The 10,370-nt window shown below is 48.6% G+C and overlaps 1 pseudogene; it reads left to right on the top strand.

Annotated features, from left to right (window-relative positions):
* The first annotated feature begins 7,844 nt into the window (after positions 1-7,844).
* On the top strand, positions 7,845-8,336 carry LOC106144148 (annotated as a pseudogene).
* The last annotated feature ends 2,034 nt before the right edge of the window (positions 8,337-10,370 follow it).

Raw genomic sequence — 10,370 nt, 5'->3', positions numbered from 1 at the left:
GTGTGTGTGTGTGTGTGTATGGGGGGTAGGGGCTCCCCCGAAGACAGTGTGTGTATGGGGGGTAGGGGTTCCCCTGAAGACAGTGCGTGTGTGTGTATGGGAGGTAGGGGCTACCACGAAGATAGTGTGTGTGTATGGGGGGTAGGGGTTCCCCTGAAGACAGTGCGTGTGTGTGTATGGGAGGTAGGGGCTACCACGAAGATAGTGTGTGTGTATGGGAGGTAGGGGTTCCCCTGAAGACAGCTTTTCTTCGTGATAAGTCACATTGTGGATGAGGCAGAGCTGGCGTTACTGTGGAAAACTGGACTGTGAGTGGGGCTGTGGCTTAGGAGCAATGTGTTAGAACCGTGTTACCTTCGAGTCTTTTCTTTTCAGATCTTGGTTCTGTGTTTGGAGTCCCCCTGACCTGTGAATCCTGTGTCAGCCTGATAGCACTCCTTCCTCACAGCGCAATGGACCAGGGGCCCGAGAAGCAGAGACAGGGCCCTAAGGCAGGGTGTCTGGCCTCCACAGTGAGCCCCCGGATATTTCACTGATTGGTACCCAAGTCCCGTGTCTGATATTAGCAGTGGGTGTCATCCATTGGGAAGAGGCAGAAAGGAAGAGAGTCCTGACTGTGCGTGCGTGGCTGTCTGTGTGGACAGCTATTGCGCTCAGCCCCGGTGAAAGACTGCTCATTTTGGGTGTGTGTATGGTGTGCTTAGGGGTACCTACAGCCTGGGTGGGGCAGCCTCAGGCATGGCACACAGTGGGAGACTTTTGTTTGTTGAGTGAGTAAATGTGATTGCAGCTCAGGCTCCCAAGACAAAAAGAATTTCTGGTTGACAACAAAGCCCACTGAAACCTATCGGAGACCTGCTTCAAGTGAGTTCAGCCTGCCTGGGCCTCTTTAGCCAACGGCTATAGGCTGGAGCTGAACCCAGTCCCTTCCACACACATGCACACTACACACAGAGTGTAGACTGTGGGTTTCACCTCAGAACGGGGGCCGTGGTTGCATTTGCCCTTCCTCGGGTACCCCTGGCTCTTGCGGGCTGCACTACATCCAGCCTCTCCTGACCACTCGGAGCTCCCCCACTCCCCTGTGCCTTGGAGATGACATTGGCCTGGAACTTCAGAGGTTCCTGGGGCAGGGAAGAGGAAATGAGCTGCCCTGGGCTTCCTTCCTGGTTGGAATAGGGTCCCTAGGAGCTGAGTAATTGAAATCCTGGGGCATATATATATATATATATATATATATATATATATATATATATATATATATAGAGAGAGAGAGAGAGAGAGAGAGAGAGAGACAGGATCTCTACTCCTACACTCAGAAGTCCTGACAAGTCATCGGAGTCCTCTGGAGTAATGGCCTCCTTGGTCTTAAGGGCTCAGGGGCCAGGTGTCCTTTCTTGAGGCATCTGTTTGCCTGAGGAAGTAATGGAGGTGGCATTTGCCATGACCTCGAGTGAGTAGGCAGGCAGACCTGCCTGAACAGGTCTGAAGCTTCTGGGAGGAAACATCACAAAGACCTGCTCAGCTCCTGACCCCTCACCTCCTTAGGCCATCTCTTGGTCCCTCTGTTCACTCATCACGTGTTGGCCTCTGCCTCTTGGATCAGGTCCTCCCAGGCCTGGAATGCTTGACCCTGCTGCACTAGCCACATAGCTGACCTCCTGAGTCCTGGTGACTTCAGGGCTGTGTCCCACGGGCTGCTGGGGACCCTGAGCTCCTCACGTCATAATGTCATTGTATGGAGGACAGGCACAGACTCGCTGGGCGCAGGGCTCAGAGCCACATATTCTTGTATTCTGACTCGTGCTAAGGAATGCTTTTCTGTTACAGATGGGTTCATTCTGGAGACCATGCTCGGCCAAACTCAACTGTGCCTGAGGCACCCACGAAATCAGTCACTGGGAGCTTGTCTTTATTTAAAAGTTTTGACATTTCATTCATCCTGGATATTTGGAGTTAATTTTGAGTTTTAAAAATACTTCTTCAAACATTTGAATTGATCGTTGAGGTTTGGGGCATTCCGTTAAGCTTAGCTCTGGAGACAAGGACCTTGCTGGCCTCTCTTAGCCTAGGTCAGAGTCTATGACAAAGGTAAATGACACACAGAGAAAGAGGTTCTGGGTCTGGTGTACCTGGAGTCAAGATGTGTAGAGATGGAAATAGGACAAGACTCTTCTGAGAGAGGCTCATAGAGTCTGGTGCGTGTGTGCGTGTGCATATGTGTGCATGTACGTATGCTTGTGAATGTTTATGTAGGGGTGGAGAGGGAAAAAGAAGACTTCTTGGGTTGCATGACTGGCTCAGTGGAGCTGAAGGGCAGGTCCTGGTGTGGACCAAGTCCATTTGAGTCTTTAGAGGGGGAAGGAGAATCAGGGAACAGAACTGGGTGGAGGGGGAAAAGTCTTCAAAGGAGAGTGAGAAAAAACAGTTTTTGTAGGGAGGATCAGGGGGTGGGGGAAGAAAATGGGGACACCGAGGAGCAAAATCCCTACCACCTACCTTCCATGGTGTCCTCACAGCATGCATGCAGACCATCGTGACCCTGTTTGTCCAAGTGTGGTCCCAAGGTTGTGTGCAGGATGCAGGTTTAGATGCATGCTCGTGCCTAGGTCTCAACCTTCTGCTCTTTCTTTATTTTGCTCCTATGATTACAAAAACTATTTATATTAATTATAGGAAACAGGCAGAAATTTGGGGAGCCTGAAGCAGGGGACAAAGTCAGGGCATCAGCCCAACACCATGATAAACACTGTTGCTCACTGAGGGTGACCCCAATGCCTGTGGTCAGATGAACCATACAAACAGGCAAACCAGGACCCCTCATTTCCAACAATTCTTTCCTAGTCTCTCTGTGACAAAGTCTTATGTAGCCCACGTTGGCCACTATGCCTAGGTTATGCAGTGCTGGCGAATGAACCCAGGGCCCAGTGGACACTAGAAAACACTCTGTCAATGGAGTTACAGCCTCACTCCCTGCTTGGTGTGGTGTGGTGTGTGTGTGTGTGTGTGTGTGTGTGTGTGTGTGTGTGTTTGCAAGCATATGCCTGAGATAGGGTCTCCTGTAACCCAGGTTCATCTTGAACTTGACTGTAGTTAAAAATGACCTTGAACTCCTGATCCTCCTGTTTCTACCTCCCAGTGCTGGGATGAGAGATCTGTTCTGACACGCCGGGCGGCTCACTGGGTCTTCCTACCTGGGCTTTATGAAGTCACTGGTTCCTCCTTTCCATGACTGACGACTTGTTCCCAGGGACATCCCATGGAGAGGCAGGCCCGAGCATCCTGCTGAGCTGTCTGTTCATCTCACCAGGCCCAAATCTGCAGCCTAGGGTGCAGAGCCCTTCACCGGAGCCCATCTCTCCTGTGTGGTGGGCACCATGTCTAGACCCTGCCTGCCTGGAGTCCTGCTGGTGAGCTGGCTCTGAGGTTTACCAGGCTCCCTAGCGGCCATTGCAGTGCGGTGGGGTGGGGGTGGGGGGTAGGCGGTGAAGGCAGTGAACAGATTTCAACGGCGTGCCTCCTGGAAACCACATCAAATGGTGCAGCTAGGAATTAATAAATAAATCGGGAGACAAGTCAATTACCCTCCCCCTGTGCCCCTGTCCCCAGGGGCAAACAGTGGCATGTGGTTCCCAGCCTCAGCACGCCTTCCCCAGGGCAGGACAACCACTGCAGCTGGCTTCTGTCAGATTAGCTGGGCAAGATGTGACAGGCCTCTGTCCTCTGGGGAAATCACTCCTTTCCTGGGAGGTGGTGAGGACATTCCCAGGTTGCTCTGTTCCTGCCCTTTCTCCGCACCCCTCCCAGTTTTACTACTTTATCATTGAAAAAAATCAGACAGACGTCTTGTTGTGTTTGAAAACACTTTTATTCACTCAGCAAATACTGAACGAAGCCTGCTAGCTGCGTGGTTGGGGTTTGACCAGGTTGTGGAGGCATGGAGACACAGCTCTGTCCATGAAAAGTTTGCAGTTGTGGGGGGGTGGGGTGTGTGTGCCAAACAGTGTGGTTGCATATGGCACTTTGCAGGGGCTAGAAAGGGGGTACCTACTTTAGCCTAAAAGGCTCCCCAGAGAGACTTCTGAGAAAGTGATGCCTGGATGGGTGGGAGTGCTGCTGCGGCTTGACTGGACCTTTTGTAAAGGTTGCAGAGGCAGGGGAGAGAGATGGGAGGGTCTACGAAGGGGTTCACCTGGCTGGATCTAGACGGGGAGGGGACAGGAGCAGACTGGGTGACAAGGGGAGGGGAGCTCCAGAAACCTGCCAACAGGGTTTTTCAGAGAGAGAGAGAGAGAGAGAGTACTCATAGCATTTAGATTCTTTTTAGCTTTGTGTGTACAGTGCACAGGGTGTTATTCCTACATAAAACAGCTCCATGGAGCCCAGCAGGCTCAGAGAACAGCAGTCTTCGCTCTGTTCAGCATTAGGGAGAATGAGTCCTCCAACATTTGCTGCCTCTGGATTTTCTCAGCTCGTGTCATTTAGACAAGTCCTTTAGATGAATGGTTCTCCCTAGTTTAGCATGCTTGAAGATCACTTGGGACATTCACTTTAAGTGTGGGTGTTTGGAGTCTGTCATGGAGACCCAGGATCTATAGGGTTCAGCAATGTCCATTTTTAAGAAGCTCCCTTGCACCCACCATGATCAGAGAGCACCTTTTGAAAAACATTCCTAGAAGATGATCGGGGTCCTCTTGGGGAACTTGCTCGTGACTGCAAGGCCGCCACCAGATGGCAGCAGTGCTTTGCGATGCTCCAAGCATCACCTTTTCTTTCTTTTTAAACTGGGGATGGTGGTGGCAGCTTGCCTAGACACAGCCTTGAGTTTGGTATTTTACAAGAATGTATAGACCTGAAGCTGGGTTGGTGATGAAGGCTCAGCTTCTTGGAGGGGCTGGGGCTGGAAGATCACAAGTGCAAGAAGACCTACCTGGGCTACAGAGTGAGTTTAAGACCAGCCTGAGCAACCTAGTGAGCCCCTATTACAAAATCAAGTGGACTGGGGAATGTAGCGCGGAGGCATAGCACTTGCTTAGCTTGTGTTTAGTTCCCAGTACAAAAAGACGATTAAAATAATTTAATCTAAAATTTCCGAGTTCAAGTTTAAATTTATTTCCAGCCATCAGAACTGAGCTCTCGATACAGTGATCATTAGCCATGCTCGCCTTTGGCTCACCTGAAGCATAGGCAGTCTGAACGGAGATGTGCCATGTGGCCTTGATTATTATTGGTGTTATTATTTGGAGCATCCCCCATTTTTATTGTGGGATAGAGGAGTCCTTTCTTTTTCATGCTCATTGAATGAAGAGAGGCAGGAGTGAGGTCAGGGTTAGGCTGGAGACAAAGATCTCTCCTGGGGTCTTGGAGCAGAGAACAGTTATATTGGTAGATGAGCAGCTGGGGCAAGGAGCCTCTCAGTTAAGGCCAACTCAGCTTTTTGTTTGTTTGTTTGTTTTATTTTGTTTTGTTTGTTAGTTTGTTTTTCTAGACAGGGTTTCTCTGTAGCTTTGGAGCCTGTCCTGGCACTTGCTCTGTAGACCAGGCTGGCCTTGAACTCACAGAGATCCACCTCCCTCTGCCTCCTGAGTGCTGGGATTAAAGGCCACCACCACCCAGCCCAGCTCAGCTTTCAGACACTTGGTTTACACTTGGTTGGCATGATGGTCCTGGTGGCTGGTCTAAATTGAGAACTGGCTGGAGAGAGCTCATAGTGGAGAATCAGCCCTCAGACAGTTACTTGAATTAGTGAGCCCTCTCACTGGCTCAAAGGTGTCCTGTTATGCAATGGTGCCTTCAAGTGGACTATCTTAGTGCGTTCTCTGAGAAACATCTCAAGCCCCTTCCTGTTTTTACCTCAGCTTTAGGCTTTCTGAAAAAATTAGAGTGTATAAAATCTGTAATCTCTTCCTTAACCCTAGACAGGGGTTTCGGCCACAACGAAGTGACTATTGCTGGTGGAGAAGAGATGGGGGGACTCTCTACTGCACACTGCTTCCTCTGCTCTCCTCCCTCCCTCCCCCCTTTTCCTACTAGGTCTTTTTACTTTATTTTTTTTTCTTTTTTCTGTGTAAGTGTGACTTCTAGAAAATTTTGAATTATAAGGCATCTATTCTATATTGATTATAGAATAGAATATATTGCATTCTATTCGAATAGGCCACACTGTGTTGGGAATCATCAAAATTCATGTTTTAATTTTGAAATTAAATGAATCAAGGGCCGAAGTTGGATGGCCAATTCTATATTTGAAATTAAAAAGGAAAGCAAAAAGCCCTCCATTTAAGTTTAAATCCAAATTCTCACCACATGCCTTTGGGCAGCAATGAGCATTCTCTGAGCCTCTTTTCATCACGTGGAAAATGCTGCATGGACAGTGGCCTTACTACAAGTCACCTAAGACAATGTGTCCACATGAGGAGCCACTGTGACCTCGGAGAAATCACACAGTGATCAGATAGGTGTCATGGTTGCTAATAACAACTAGAATAGCCAGGTAGGGGTGATTCAGTCTCATTTTCTCTGTGTCCTGGCTTTGGCATTTCCAGACTCTTAGGAGTTAACTCACAGCTAAGGTTCTTGGTCATTACAAAAGCTTCTGAAATGTAAAGTGACAAATGGGAATTCGCTGGGAGTGGTGGAGCACAACCTTAATCCCAGCACTCGAAGGCAGTTCAAGGCCAGCCTGGTCTACTGAAGGCTAGGTCTGCCAAGGCTACATACTGAAACCTGTCTCAGAACAAAACAGTCGTGATCCAGGGGCTGGAATGCAGCTCCTCCAGGGGAGTGCTTGGCTAGCGTGATCAAAGGCTTGAGTTTGACCCAGTACTCTATAAAACTGGGTATGGTGGAATACACCTGTAACCCCTACCACCTTGGAAGTAGAGATCAGAGGGTTGGAAAGTCAAGGGCTATATAGCAAGTTCAGGGCCAGCCTGGGACACGTGAGAGCCCACCTTAAATAGGGCCAGTGGGAAAGCTCAGGGGGCAAACACACTTTCTGAGTAAGGCCTTGGTACATGACTTCAACCCTCTAATCTCTGCATGCTCACTGTGCCACCCTCATACTGATATAAGTAGAAATTTAGCCTTCCCCTCCAAAAAAAAAACATCAAAAGGACTGCAATGCTTCCCTGGCAAACTCATTTTAAGGCCTCTGCATTTGCTGGAGTTACTGCCGTTTCTTCGTGGCAATCTGGAACAGAACTGGAAAGCGAGGAGCAGAGGAAGAGGGAAAAACAAACATGACCAAGTGCTGTTTCTGTTTGCAAAGGCTGTGTTATCAATGGAGAACAAAAACAGACAGGAGGACGGAAGGCTGTGGAGCGGGCTGCCCAAGGACTCCTGTGAGACCATGGGATGGCAGAGCTGCTCCCCACCAGCTCACCGCTCCCCTCTTGCTTGCTGGGAGAAAGTTGACTCTGCTACGGCTTGGCAATTGTCTGGCTAAGTGCTTCATTTTAGGAGGATGTGGCTCACAGGTGATACTCTAACACTTCATGTCTCTTCTGCACCAGGGATGTAACGGAGGCATGAACTGGACAAATCTAGTTACTTTGAAGTGATTATGTCTTTCTCTTCCTTCTCCTTCTCCTCTCTCCCTCTTCTTCTCCCTTCTTCCCTTACTCTCCCAATCTCTCTTTCTGAAAAGGTCTCACTCTGTAGCCCTGGCTGTCCTGGAACTAACAATTCTCCTGCCTCAGCCTCTCAAGTTCTAGAATCACAGATATGTGCCACCATCCCTGGCTTTGAACGCATTTTTCTCTCTAGAAAATTACTTTTCATTTAAAAAAAATTAAAAGTAACTTTGCAGATGCCACTGTCCACTGTCAACACTTCCTGCAACCATGCTCAACCCCACCGCGCTCTTTGATCACAGCCAATGGTGAGCCCTTGGGCCACATCTCTTTCAAGCTGTTTGCAGACAGAGTTCCAAGGACAACAGAAAACTTTTGCCTTCGGAACACTGGAGAGAACAGATTTGGATATAAGGGTTTCTCCTTTCACAGTTTTATTCCTGGATTCCTGTGCCAGGGTGGTGATGTCACACACCATAATGACACTGGCAGCAGGTCCATCTGCATGGAGAAATCTGAGGATGAGAACTTCATCCTGAAGCATACAGGTCCTGGCATCTTGTCTATGGCAAATGCTGGGCCAAACACAAATAGTTCCCAATTTTTTATCTGCACCGCCAAGACTGAGTGGCTGGATGGCAAACATGTGGTCTTTGTGGGGGTGAAAGAAGACGTGAACATCGTGGAAGCCTTGAAGCGTTTGGGTCCAGGAATAGCAAGGCCAGCAAGAAGATCATCATTGCCAGCCATGGACAATTCTAGTTCTTCTCATTTGCAGGCACCAGACCATTCCTTCTGTAGCTCAGGAGAGTGCCCCCATCCCATCTGGTGTGGGAGAATGGTCTGTATTCTGTCAATTATATTTTAAATAAATGCTGATTGGTCAGTAGCCAGGCAGGAAGTATAGGCGGGACAACCAGACAAGAAGTAGAGGCGGGACAATGAGAACAGGAGTATTCTGGGAAGAAGGAAGCTTTTTCTGCAGTTGTGAGCCTGCCCACAGAAGAAACAAGATGTGATTGCCTTGCTGAAAAAGGTACCAAGCCATGTGGCTAGCATAGACAAGAATAATGGGGTAATATAAGTTATAAGAGTTAATAAGAAGTCTGAGCTAATGGGCTAATATAAGTTATAAGAGTTAATAAGAAGCTTTGGGCTAATGGGCCAATCAGTTTATAGTTAATGTAGACCTCTGTGTGATTTCTTTGGGAATTAACAACTGCAGGAACCGGGCAGAATAAAGGACTGGGCAGGACAGAAAACCTCAAACAACACCTGTCTACTTGAAACACCCTACAATCTCTGCTCTCACTGAAGTTTTTTGGGTTCCATAGTTTCCTCGTTCCACTCAAAGTCTAGCTGGATTGCAGAGGTAAGTTTATAATTATGAATATAAACTAAATAAGAAAAAAATTAAAAGTTAAAGACTTTTGACTGAAAACACATAAAATTTACCATTAGAACCATTTGAACGGGTTTCTTTTTGATACCATCTTTAAATTGTGCTTTTTTACAGCCCAGAAGATGAGCCTTTAAACTTCCTGCCATGGGAAGCAGAGGGGAGAAAGTGTCTTGGGCTCCAAGCTGATGCTCACAACTCATTTTTTAGAAAAAAGTGGACATAGAAATGGGGCCAGGCCTGGCAGATGAGAGAGTAGAGCTTATCATGCCTCAGGTGGGGAGAGCTCCTGCAATGGCAAAGAAGATGGTTAATGCCGGTGGCGCATGCCTTTAATCCCAGCACTTGAAGGTAGAGGCAAGCGGATCTCTGTGAGTTCAAGGCAGCCTGGTCTACAAAGTGAATTCTAGGACAGCCAAGGTTGTTACACAGAGAATCCCTGTCTCAAAAAACAAACAAAACAAACAAACAAACAAACAAAAAAGACAGAGCCTCCTTCCAAGACCAGGGCTACAGGGAAGTCTGTCTTGAGAGGGGTTGGTTTCTCCGCCCCCCCCCCCCAGGTCCAGGTCCAGATCCTGTTGGGAGGAGAGGCACAGGTTTGACTGAAGGGATTTGCTTTACCTTCTGGGAGTCAGAGGAAGGCATTCCCCTCCTCCGAGGTCACCCCTGCACACACCTGTGGGATCCCATCAGAATGAAGGTGGAGGTTCTGTCAGGGAGGGTAGAGGGAGTGCCCGAATTGGCTTCCTCTAGCTGCCCTGGGCTGTCTATGGAGTGAGTGGCATGTAGCTCATTCATGAGCGTGAGGGGAGGCACTCACAAGTGTACTTGGGAAGTTTAAGCAGAAGGGTGGATGGTTGCAATGGAAGAGGAGGGCCTGATTACTGAGGGGCCCAGGGCAGTTTGTATTGTATACTGGGCATCTGATGCCCAGAAGTGACCACGAGAAAGGTGAGGCCTCCACACTGGAAAAAGAAGGAGGGCAGGAATTTCAGATCTTGGGTTACAAACAAGTGGATGATACTCAGCTCTGAGCAGGGAGAATCTGGAAGGACTGAACAGAGCATCAGCTAACACATGCTCGCTAAGGCTGCAGCAACAAATGTGCCTGAATCTTAATAGAGTATTTTATTTCTTACTCGTGGTAGATGTTGGGCTCACCCTTAAACCCATACCTCTATCTTCATTCTGGGAGCCAGGCTGAAACCTAGCCTTTATCTGGGTCCTTTATGGAGGGAAAAACAGCAACGGGCCAGTGGAGACCAGAACAATATTGGCTCTTTCTTTCTGCATGTGTATTCTAACATGGCCAAGGCCAGTTACACAGCACTGTGCCAGTTGGGCGAGGAAAGGGAGGTCCTTCTCCAGGACTCATCACAAGTCCCCAGGGTCTG

Source organism: Microtus ochrogaster, linkage group LG3 (genome assembly GCF_000317375.1).
Source record: "Microtus ochrogaster isolate Prairie Vole_2 linkage group LG3, MicOch1.0, whole genome shotgun sequence".
NCBI classification, from domain to species: domain Eukaryota; kingdom Metazoa; phylum Chordata; class Mammalia; order Rodentia; family Cricetidae; genus Microtus; species Microtus ochrogaster.
This window is presented reverse-complemented; position numbering and strand designations above follow the sequence as displayed.